Source organism: Ambystoma mexicanum, chromosome 8 (genome assembly GCF_040938575.1).
Source record: "Ambystoma mexicanum isolate Mex_15411 chromosome 8, UKY_AmexF1_1, whole genome shotgun sequence".
In the NCBI taxonomy this organism is placed as follows: Eukaryota; Metazoa; Chordata; class Amphibia; order Caudata; family Ambystomatidae; genus Ambystoma; species Ambystoma mexicanum.
In genome coordinates, this window is record NC_090929.1 from 1,015,376,660 (window position 1) to 1,015,389,686 (window position 13,027).

A 13,027-nucleotide genomic window follows, 5' to 3' on the forward strand; every position below is an offset into this window, starting at 1 on the left:
AAAGCAGGTACGTATTTTAGATGCAGTAAATGACAGAACCTGACCACAAGACAATAACCTATTTGAAGAAGTCCAAACTGTAAGATGAATGGGGCCTTGTGCCCCAAAGTTACAGGAGCCACAATGTTTCTCAACAGAATGAAGGATCTGTAGTGTAAGGAACTCATGGTGTCAACAGTAAAGACAGACACAAGTGATCACAGTTCAAGGGTGTTCATTAAACTGTATAAATTGGTTGGAAAAACACCCAATCTAAACCTACATCTAAGATGGGTGCAACCTATGACCATCAAATAATAATAAGGCAGTCCTAGTGACGTCTTGCCAAAATAAAAGGGCCTATACTAAGAAAAACCTATTGCCAATGCTTACATCCAAATACAAAAGTGTGGGATATGATTCACAAGAAGTGTTCACAAAACGATAAGTTAGGATGTCTGGGAGTCTCTCTTCCCCACATTTTTAGCACGGGACAAGGTGGGACTTTGGAGCGGAGCACACAGATGAGCTTTTCCCAGCACAAGTCTACAGTTCAGTTTCTCAGATATTGGGACCTTCGGTGGTTAAGCTCTTTTCCATCAAAAGTCTCTGGCCTCCAAGGACCTGCTGCATTCAAAATAATAAACAAAAGTTCTTTCCTGCTTGTACATTGACTGAGGCCCTTTTCACCCCTGGATCCCCCTCTTCCGGGCTCAGATCCACAAAGAATTTCTAGCAATATCAGGACTTTCAGTGGTTATGTATCTTGATTCTGAGGGTCTGTTGGGTTAAAAATAACAAAAATAAAAGTTCCTTCTTGATTTCACTTGCGACCCCTCTCGATTGTTTGCTTCCCTCTTTAGGTGATACTGGCTATACCGCTGGGTCCCCCTCTTCCGGGCTCAGACCCCTGTGAAAGTAAGCCTCCCTCCGCCAGGTTCACTATGGCTTGTATTGTAAGGTACTTTTTAAACAATGTTCTCTGTTACATTCACAGCTCAATGTCTTTTGAATAAAAAAGTTTTTAGGAAAGCTCCCTTTCTCGGGTTCACTCTTGTTAGCACAAATGTTCATTGAGGCATCAGGCTTTGCCCCTTTTTATCGGCGTCCCTCCGTCGGGTTCACTCTTGCCAATCGTTTCTCTCGTCTGGCGGGATTTGCTTCCCTTAGCTTTTCATTGCTTGCCGGTCAAAGGCTTTCAACTGTACAGCAGATTTTGCTAGACCTCTTTATGACCACTTCGACACTCTTCTCACGGCTCTCGCACAGCCTTCTGGTATTAGTAGTTTCAACAAAAATGGGGAGCCAGTTAGAGTCTCTCGCCGAACATCCATGTGGTGTCGGACCCTTTCAGCCAGTTTTCCCCTGCGCCCTTCACAGTTCTTTGAACTTTCCTTAACTTATAACTTTAATTCAACACAGTTCGGTTTCTTATGGGTTCTCCCCTTGACTCACCGACTGTGATGAACCACTTGGCGTTCCTTGTATCTGGAGTCAAGGACGGTACCACGGTAGCAAGGTAGCAAGCGCTTTCTATTTTTGTGCTCATCAGTGGTGGCACAAGTCCTCCGACTCGTGGGTCTGGGTCGGAAGGGGCAAGGTCGCTTCTATCCTCATCACCCTCTCGGTTCTCGCTGCCTTTCTCCTCCTCTTGAACTACCGCCCTGGGATAGCTGTCTTGTCTTGCTGACCGCCTTGCTTGTAGTGTGCTCTCGTTCTACACCTTTTATCCCTATGAGGAAGGGAAAGGGCCATCAGGTGCGAGTGATTCAAGACAACTGCCTGACTTTGCCTGACTCTTGTGTTCGGACATGCCATGTGAAGGGTCCTAATATAAGTCTGTTGTCTCTTGTGGTGTGCGAAAGTGTTTCGTAATCCTGATTGGTCAATCTGCAGGCTATACGAATTGGTAAGCCTGCAGAATGATTACAGCCCACAGTTCGGGTTGCATTTACTCACCTGATGGTGCGAAGCTGTCGGCGGGCGGGGAAGCCTAAGAGTTAACTTTCAGTCCCAAATTAAATGTTGCAAGACCAAAGTCTGCCACGTAGCCCTGCCCACAGAAAGGAAGCTGAAGGAAACGCTTTCCGCTTGCAGGTCGCAAGGAAAGCGCCGATATGCATTTCTGATTTTTACAGTAGCATTTGCAGAGTGTTGTTAGTCACCCGCATTACAATGCAATCGTGCGCATGTCACTGAGAACAGAATCCATACAATGCATGTCGCAAACTGAGCCATGCGAGGTTATTCAGCCTTCCCCCAGGAAGACAGCTCAGAAGGCCAATGCGTTCCTCTCAGACATCTGCATGGAACCTGATGCTCACAGGTAGGCATCCTAGAACGGGACTCTGGAAGTAAAATGAATGCAGATGAGATGGGTAATAAAAACATCTGCTAATTACCTAGCAAGGAGACGACATTCCGTGCAGTACATGAAAGCAGGTTGTTGGGGCAGTGTAGGTTTCGGTAATCCGGGTAACAGGTACAAATACAGAACGCATAGGTTCATAACGCCTAGAGATGGTTTGGTCTGTAGAGTGAACTGCAATTGTGATATGAAAGCAACATTAGCAACAGCCTGGAAAGGCTTGCACAAATGAAGCTCAGCTTCCACGAAAAAGAATGGTGTTTCTCCAATCAATACAGAGCCAAGTTGGCAAAGCCCTGAATATCACAAGGCTACAATAGGACATATACACAACACCCCATTTACAACACTTAGGCTCTACCTGCACGACACTTATTTACCATTTTGCAATTTTTTGTAGTTCAATTAAACATGTCTCATTTATTGTACTTTAATTAAACACTGAGTGTGTTCTAATGGTTTTAGAGACCTGCAGCTTGGCATGTACATTACCCTCGTCATTGACTCAGTCTTCAGGGCCCATAACGGCCGGTACAGCTCTCGTACCAGGGGGTTTGTAAAACAAACAGGAATGATTGGGACTATTAACGTGAAATGAACAAGGAGGATTGTGGGAACGTTAGTGTTTTGTTAAAGTAGACTGGGAGTTTGTGAAAGAATAAGCAGAGGGACGTGGAGAAGAATATTTGGGAGTGTCCGTGTGGGAAACAGGAAAACAGGGATTCTGGAAAATGTGGTGTCCGAGTGCAACAGGGTTTGGGCTCCTAGGGGATTTACCAGATGAGTAGGGGTTGGTAGATTTTGATAAGGAAGATATTTTGGGTGGAAGGGAGGCTGATTTGGAATAGCCCATAACTGTCTCCAATATTTCGTCTTCCTCTACGGTATAGTACTGCGATTCATCTGGGGCATTCCCCCGAACATAAACCCCAGACTTCCCTACCCAGGTGATGTCCCCTTGCTCGTCCACCCAAAGGGTTTGGATCTGCGAGGACCAGCCCTTCCCTGGCCTCCTGAATAAGGGGTTATCGAGGTTTGCTTGGGAGAATGCCCTCAGGTTTGTTACAATAGGTAGGTTTCAATAGGCTTGTGTTGGTGATAGTTCAAAAGTTCTACAATAATTTTACCAGAGAGAAGCATGTGTATTTTCCTTTCTTCCAGATCCAAGGCTAAGCCAGGGGACAGATACTCATCCAAGGTTCGAAACCCAAAATGTGAGCGGTATGGAAGAAAGAGACAAAGGGACTTCTTCCCAATGTTATCCTGGAGGACAGATGGAGGTGCGGAGCAGGCACACTGCGTTTACCCCCCCCCCCCAGACTCCAGTTTTTCCAGCTGACTTCATAGATCAAATCTGGGGATCACTGGGGGCTCGGCAGTCTGCCGTTTATTCCATTGAGAGGTGCCCAGGAGTTGCAGGTTCAAGAATTATTCTAATTGAATGGAAAAGTAATAGGCAACCCTTTTCGGATAAGAAATGCAGAATCCACCAATCTGCAGAACACTTCTCAGGTTGGAGGAAGGTAAATTCCAGTGACGGTCTTTGCACACAGGCGATGACAGGAGTTCTTTTATGGTCAGCACAGCTGCTCCAGGACAGGTTCCTGTGAAGATGGTAAGCAGAAATCCAGGGAGAAGGCTACTAGTGGCACACACTGCAGACCACCGAAGTTCCGGACTCAAACCTGGAACGGCATTGCTTCTGGCGAGGTAGCCAACGGGAGAGCTCGTCAGTTCACCATGCAGTCCAGGGACACTTCGGAAGGCACAGAAGAGGATCCTCGATAAGGGGTTGAGACAAGTTGCTCACACTAGTCCAAGGGCTGAAGCACTGCTCAGAGTCTTTGGCGATCAGGCAGATGAGCAGGGCTTCACCGGGCTGGCTACTGGAATGGATGCTGGGCAACTTCAGGCGTTATCTTCAGAAGGCTGCTCTTCTAGGGATTATTGACCCCAACGTAGATATGAAGAAATGGCTGCATAGGTACTCTTATGCAAACTTTGAGCTGGGCGCAAGTCCAAGCCCACCACGATAAGGATCTACACCATTAAAACAGCCAGTAGTTGTCCAATCAGGGACAACTACTGGTTCCATATTTGCCCCAAAACCTAGACTTTCTGGCACCAAGGATGTGGAGTGGGACTAGACAGTCACACTCCCTTGTGGGCCGCACACAAAGGCATCACTAACCTGCGAAAGTAGCAGCTTTCCCAGGCAAGTGCATTACCATATAAGGACTTTCCTGACCGTAGAATGCAGGAAGAAGGCCAAACCACAGTATTGCCAAAGAACAAGCGAAAATCTTGTGACAGCAATTTTAGGGCACTAGTCACATTTAGTTGCCAAAGGCAATACACTCGAAAGTGCACACCAAAAAGAATACAAAAAAAGTAAAAATATAAATGCAGCCCCATGCCTCAAAAGCTAGGGTGATACAAATGTATCCACTTTGCACTGCACTGTAAGAGGCTGTGTGCAATTTTAAAAAGTACAAGAATTAAAAAGGCAAACAGTTTCCCAGTACTGATAGTCTGAATGACTAATCGGTTTCCCCATGAAACTGGACGTTTTACTTCCTTTCAAAAAGTCAGGACAGGATAAAAAACAGAGCAAAACAAATCAGGTTTGACAGCAAATTATGGAGAGAAAGTTGCAGAAAGTGAAATATTTCCTAGCATACACTCATTTGGTCTTCCTCCAACTTTACTTAGTCCCCCTGCTCCTCTTTTCAGTCTCTCTTCCTTAACTCCTCCTTCCCCCCCTCAAACCTTTTCTCTAATTCCTCTTTTTACTCCATGCCTCTCGTCAGGTCTTTTCTTCAGCATCTACTTCCTTTCACGTCCGCTTGACTCCACATCCTCCACAACTCCTTTTCTCAACCATTCCACTTCAGCTCCTTCCGTTTGCTCACCATATACTCCTTCACTCTTGTTCTCCTCCAAAGTTATTTCTTCCACCCCCTCCCCTGCTCCTCCTTTCACCACCTCCTCCTCCTCTTTTCCTTCTTTCAGCACCCCCTCCTCTGCTCCTTTATAAATAGACTCAATTACTTTTTTCACTTACAACCGCTCACTACCTCCAGCTATTCACAAAGTCAACCTGACTACTTCTCCAAACAATCACAAACCTGATACCCTGCTTTATTGGGTTATATAGGTTCGGGTCAGAACTAAGGGTCTGCATTCGCAAGTTATTTTATTTACCTACTGAGGACTGATTGGGTCTTAATCATTCTATGTTTCCAAGTGCTTTCATTTGTCAAGAGTGGGACTCTTGACTGTGCGGACCACGTCTGGTCTACCATCATGATTCTGTAAGGAACTCATGGTGTCAACAGTAAAGACAGACTCGTGATCACAGTTCAAGGGTGTTTATTAAACTGAATATCCAGGTTGTAAAAACACCTAATCTAAACCTAAAGTTAAAATGGGAGCAAGCTACGACCATCAAATAAAAATGATGGCAGTCCTAGATGTCTTGTCAAATAAAAAAGGCCTATATTTAAAAAAAAGAAACTACTGCCAATCCTTACAACTAAATACCAAAAAGAGTGTGGGGTAGGATTCACAAGAAAGAAACAAGTGCTCATAAATGATAAGTCAGGATGCGGTAGTCGTGGTCTCCCTTCCCCACGTTTTGAGCACGGGACAAGGCAGGACTCCAGAGCACAGCACACGCTCGAGCTTGCCCAGCACGAGCAAACAGTTCCGCTCTCAGGTATCAGGACCTTCGGTTGTTAAGTCTCTTTTCTACAAAAAGTCTCTTGCCTCAGAGAATCTGTTGTATTCAAAAATAATAAACAAAGGTTCCTTTCTGCTTGAATGTTGGGTGATGGCCTTTCACCCCTGGATCCTCCTCTTCCAAGCGCAGATCCCCCATGATCATCAGCCTCCCTCCGTCGGGTTCACTATGGCTTTTCTTATGTTCACGAGTCTTAATGTCTTTTTAAACAGTTCACTGTGGACATACCTCTGCCGGGTTCATCTTGTCAACACACTGTATATTGGGACTTAAGAATTGCCTCCTGTTCATCGGCATCCCTTCGTTGGGAGTACTCTTGCCAACTTTTGCAATTCACAAAAATGCAGGATTCACTTCCCTTAACTTCACCTTCACTTACCGGTCAAAGACTTTCGACTGTATGGAGGATTTTGCTAGACCCCTGTATGAACACTTTGACCCAAGTCTCTTGCGCTGTTCCCAAGGCCTTCTGCTAACGGTAGTTTCAACCATAGGGTATTCGCACAGAGTTTCTCAAGCAAGCACCTGCACTGTGCCCGACAACCCTGTAGCCGGCTTTCCCCACTTGTATGGAAATAACCGTTCTTTGTACTTTTCTTCAATTGGCTGGTTTCGCTACTTTTGTTCAAACACAGTTCGGTTTCTTATCGGTTCTGCCCTCGACTCACCGGCTGCGATAATGATAATGATGTGTTATTTATATAGAGCCTTAATCCAAAGCGCTTTACAGCACACATGAACCGCTTGCCTTTGCTTTTCTCTGGAGTCAAGGCCGGTACCACAATGTCCAACGTCTCCCCTCGGCTTGGTTATCAGCAGAGGAGGGCCTTGTGTACCGTTGACATCTGCTGCAACACACACTGACTATTGTTCGCCAGGCCCGGCTCCAGCAATTTTCATATGGGTGGGCCCGGGTTGTGATCAGGGGGGCCCACATTCCATTGGGTGTGGGTCTAGGAGTACCCTAAACAAAGTACTGGTGTTGATCCATATTTCCCAGATCCGCGATCCAGCAAAATATTTCTTCCCGAATCTGCAAAAATACATTTGCACCCCTCTATAAAAAAAAACAGTACATAGCAAAAGAGAAGCAAGGGAAATAGTGTTGCAACATCAATCTACCCATCTTCCCTTCTTGTCTGCTCTCCCCTTTCTGTTATATTTGTTCCTCCTTCACCTTTCACCGTCCAGTCGCCTTCCTTCTGCTGCCCTAACCACCCTAACCACGTCCCCATTTACCTCCCCTCCCACCTATTCACACCAGCACCCAGCTTGCCTTTCCTTGCCTGGCTTGGGAGATTTGAGGGTGATGCTTCCTCTTCCTCCTCTGAGAGGACTGAGCAGTGAGGCCCCCAGTCTTTGTACCATCTCAGATGGTGTCCAGCCAACAATACCTTCCTGAGCACTGTGGCTACTCCCAGCAGGCCCCGGAGGAGATGCTTGTGCTCCCTTCATCTTATTGTGAAAGATGGAGCCGCCCAGAATACTGAAGCAAGCTATAGGAGATCGTTTCCTACAAAATTACATTTTTTTCAAACTTATTTTAATTTCAAGATCAGAACATACCATGTCCAATCAATATTGGTAGCCTTGTTGATCTTAACAATATTTCGAGCACAACATATCCTCAAATAACATACACATGTATACAATCCTCACTTCACTCACCCATTCCACAACCCCCCCTTTACAACTGAACCCCTACAGTAGTCCCATTCTGAATGTCTCCCATCAATGGTTCATGTCCAAAAAGGCATTTTAAACACAAAATGTTATTTTTTGTTGAGAGTGCAAGAGAGTGCTAGGGCTGTAAGGGCTGCATCAGGAGGCATATGGTGCTTGTTGAGGGGTTTGCGGCCTCCTGGTATCACTCCTGGTGAGGCGTGCCCCTGTACATCATTGTCTGGTACATACTGTTTACATACTGGTTATAATATGCAATTATCCATGATGACTCTTTGTTTGATGTGTTTACTTTGATTTGCTATTGAATGACACAATTTTGTTCAATAAATGTGTCCCGGATATTTTCAAAGTTAGATGTATGTGTGTGTCCTAATCTCTGGGCTGCCCATCTATTAAAACATGAGTGAGGCTTTTTGGAATAGCTTATAATGCGAACTGTCACTTCTAGGGGCACCTAATTATAACAGGTAAGGCATAGTGAAATTAGAAAATATGCCAAGAATCACACACTTTGGTCAAGTGGTAAAGCCATAAGTAGAGCCTAGCCTGAAATTTAGATACTTGTCCACACATCTTCCAAGCTCAAGTTGGTACAAATATGTGTCGAAGTTTGGATTTGAATACCTAAAATAATACTAAATGTTATGCAGATTACACATGATAAACCAACCTGACAATGTATTCATCATTGTAGAAACATGTTGATGAAAAGATTAAGGGGGGATTTTGTTTTGAATCCTAAATTGCACAGAGCGGAATTCTCTGTTTGCACTTTTTTTTCAAAAGGGGCCATTCATTAATTTGAAATGTTTCCACCAAGTACTGGAAAAGTAAAGAGGAAAACACAGGCAAAAATTGCCTTTGCCCTTTACTTTACCACTACGTGTATGGAAAAGTGTAAATTACTTCCACAATTAACGATTGTGGGAGCCATCCACAATGTATTCCTTTGGACTATGGCTGCTTTTACGAGTTGTAAACGTCAGGCTGATCCCATAGGAATCCATTGGTTTTCAACCACCATAAAAACCCATGCTGGTGGAATACCAATCTGATTTGGTAGGGGGACCTTGTTCAGTCTGATCTGCTCTCCAACGTCGACTGTCAAATAATACAAAATCCTGCAGCTCATAAAAAGTGGAGTTAAATGCATTTAGCGCCACTTCTTCCACTACGCTTGACCTGGAAAATTATCCCCTATGAATGCAGCTTTATTTTCCCATCCTGAATGGAAGCCTACAAGCTCCAGCATAGCAATTAATGAGAACGTACAAAAAATCTCATACAGACACAAAGTGAAATGAAATGCATGACAAGTTTATTGTTTCACACATCTTGTTCTGTATCCCCTTAATTACTAATCACCCAACAATCACACTTAAATAGCTGCTTACCACCCTATGTACATTTTCATTAAAGTGCCACAGCAATGGTCACTGCCTTTTTACTTTTGCTCATCTCTAATCACATAATTTTGTAAATAATCTGCCTTTGAGACACATTAAAAAGATAAGATCTCATTGGTAGGGCCTTATCAACCCTGCTGTTTGTATTTGAAGGGAGAGAGTAAAGCAGGGGGACATTGGCATCTGTTCATTAGCCAAATGTTCAATCCACCTCTGATTGCACTCTTTAGAAAATATTTAAATACTGCTTTTTAGTTATAAACGATGTACACCTTTTACTCTTTGCCTGTAACATTATAGAAATTGCTCTTCTTTTTTGTTATTTTACGGGTGTTTATGTTTCATTTCCAGCACTGCCTAAACACCCAGTACCCAGGATTTACATCATACTTTCCAAACAAATCCCACAACACACATGACATATTCTTTTTGCATGCAAACTCTGTAAAGTTACTCAAACAGAATGAGGTTATGAAGTCAGTACATATAAGTTTTAATCATGAAACGTTCTTTCAGAGTAGACTAGTCTTCCAAACAAAGATACATTATATTTAGATTGGTGCCCCACTGGTAAGTATGCATGAAAAGATCTATGACGTCAGTACTTGCCAACCTAGCCTTATCATTTTCAGGTAGGGCCTTGTTGGACCAGCTCAGTGAGGTGCAGCTTGATTCCCTGGGCATAGCAAGCAAGACACCCACAACTGGGCATATACACGTTTACTTAGGGAGACAAACTCAAGGCAACATGCATTGGCCTAGCCAACAGCTTGGGCTTTTGATTAGGCATGGAAAGGCATTTTCCAGGCAGTGCCATAAGGGTACCACCTGGCCATAAGATGGGAAAAGCTGGAAAATGGTGTCAGTAACAGGGCATATGATGGCATGGCAAATTTCTGCTAATACCTATATGCATGCCATAACTGCTGGCTTTGCGATTGCTTGTTTAAAACAGCACTTCAGTGCAAGTCACAGAGGCAATGACAAATATATTGCTTATGAAACCAACTGGCTGAAGACGCACATTGAGAGAATTTTCCTACACCAGGAGTTCATTTACAGTGGCAATTAAGTAATTAAACATTCAAAAGAATGCTTAGATATAACATTGGCAGGCCCTATACAGCAACACGTTTGGTGTTACTTTGTGATAGAGCTTGCTCAAAGTGTTCTAGAAAGGTTAGGTTTGGGTGGTGAGGCATTAACATAGCCATGACTAGTCATTAGGTGGGTAAATGACCACACACACCCATAGATGTGTGTTTATTCTCACATTGAATTGCCATCCTATCTGTATTCCATAGAATGCGTTCTGGTTGTACCTAATATGTAAAAAGTCTCTGAATCAATTAGAACCACTGTCATTGCTCTTGCCAGCCTTCTACACTATTGTTTGCATATCAGTCTTGGACCTGTCACTAATGTCAGAAGCCTTTCCAAAACTGCTAGACCACAGGGCCAAAACATTCATGTGGTTGCTTGATGGAACAAGGTCTAGCAATTGAGATTGAACTGCACCTTTTGGTGGCAGCACCAAAAGTAATTTGCTAATGACTTGTCCCCTTCTCTAATCGCACAGACATACTACAGAATTATGGCATGGAATGTTGCGCAGAGCAACAGTAGTGGTTATGTTTAATTCAAAGCATTGCATCGATCACTTTTTGATTTTACTATACTCTCCTCTCCAGAATTACATTTTTGTTACTACCAACCTTATCTTTTCACTTATACTCAAGTAGTTAAAGCAGCAGAATATATACTTTGAATGTAATTTGTAAGGGCCCCCCCATCAGTTGACGCACCTTCTGCAGGAATCCGTGTTCAAGCAATTTACCCGTCATTTATTGTTTGATATAGTTAACCATTTTATTAAGCATGATGTGACAAACCATTATATTCCCACAAAAATCAAACATACTTTAAATTACAGAAACCAAAATTGTGATATTGGGTTTGAGAATATAGTTGTAGGCAGCCTGCTTGAATAAGTGTGCTACCTCACATAGAGGTGTGACATCTCCCTGGTCATTTGTACTTTCATGGCTGTGGGGCATAACTCATTGTCTAGGGCAAGAAAACAAATCCTGGCCAGGCCTCCTGCAATTCAGCCTCTCAGAATCATGTCTCGGAGGTTGCTGCTCAATGTTAAGAGTGACATCCACCACCCGCTCCCTCTGTTACCAGTGGTGTATAACATCACTTACATGGCCTCCTTTCTAGGGGGGGCCAGAGGCTGGCTCTGGGGGGGCCTGGCCCCCCTGCTGGAGCCAGGCCTGTTTGCGGTCTTACGTTTCCTTCTGTGGAGGTTTCACAAGTCTGGCTTGGAAAGGGCAAGGCTGCTTCTCTCCTCGCCACCCTCTTGGTTCACGCCGTCTTTCTCCTCCTCTTGAACTGCCGTGATGAGTTAGCTCCCTCGTTGTGCGGTCTGCCTTGCTCGTACTGTGCTCTCATGCTCCACCTTTTATCCCTATGGGGAAGGAAAAGGGCCGTCAGGTGTGTGAGATTCTGGTCAATTGCCTGACCCTGACGTTGGGACATGTCAGGTAAATGGCTTTGGTGTTTGTCCGTCGTCTTTCGTGATGGGTGAGCGTGTTTGTGGGGAAAAAGGGGGGGCAGTGGTTCTGAATATCCTACGTGGTAGGATGGGGAAAAGGTATTGGAAGGAGGGGGATACCACGTCTCATCCATCGGGTGTCTCACTTCCACTCCCCGAGAGCCCCTGATCCAGGTGATCCTCCCTCACTGGTCCACCCCCAGGAACTAGATCCAATAGCGATGGCCGTGTCCTGACCACCTGGATGACATATCCCTGGGGACTAGTTAGGGAGACTCCTTCAGGTTTCTCACAGTTCTCTCTTGTGCATGCATGCTGGAGCACAAGATCTGTGCTGCTCGATCAGATAGACTGCCACTCGCTCTGCACCTTTTCCATAAAACACTTGATCCAACAGTTCTGCAGTGAACCGAAATGTAACTTCCTTCTCATTCATAAATTTGCTATTTCAAGTTGGATCAGTTTCTATGCGTGGGACATACATTTAAAGGCCCACGGGGTCCCCTCACCTCTTTCTTACTTTACTAAACCTATGTACCACATCCTGTGAAGGGTCCCACACTGTAATAGGGCAGGTGTTGTGATGATGACCAGGGATCCTCCTCAAGCCGCCCTTGGGCTCAGCATCACAGACCGGGTGGAGGCACATGGCCCCAAAGGTCAAGGAGGGGAGATTGTCACAGCCTCGAAAATACAAAAGGTGGGAAGAGAATGGAATTGCTCATAATCTTTCAAAGACAGGAAAATAATTTAAAACAGGTCTAACCAAAGTCTGAAGTGGTAACATTGATAGAAAAGATTTCTTTTTTGGTTACTTTCCCTCTATAATTTCTATGGACTCCAATCTTTATGCTTTGTTTATTAACCTGTTCTGACTTTTTGAGGGGAAGTAAAGCCTTCAACTTCACTTCCCCTGCTGTTTGCTCATGTGTAATGGGGAAACTGATCAGTCCATCAGGCTATCAGTACTGGGAAACTATGTTTCCCTTTTACATTTTTGCAACTTTTTAACCTTCCACACAGCATCTTACAATGCAGTGCAACAGGGGTACTTTTGTATCACACTGGCTTTTTACACTTGGGATTTTTGGGTACTTTTATATGTACCTAAAGATAAGCTGGTAGCAGCGGATATATTTTTTTTTAACCTTTTTTGTGTTATTTCTAGAGTGCACATTCGCATTTACCACGCATGGCTACTAAACATAGCTAGTGCCCTAAAATGGTTGTGCCATGAGATTTCACTTTGGCCATATTGTAGTTTGGCTGTCCTCCTGTCTTGCCAGGTC

The 13,027-nt window shown here is 44.3% G+C and overlaps 1 protein-coding gene across 1 annotated transcript in view; it reads right to left on the reverse strand.

Moving 5' to 3' along the window:
• USP48 (ubiquitin specific peptidase 48) overlaps window positions 1-13,027 on the reverse strand; it is a 1,688,863-nt gene that overhangs the window by 716,181 nt on the left and 959,655 nt on the right. The window lies entirely within an intron of this gene.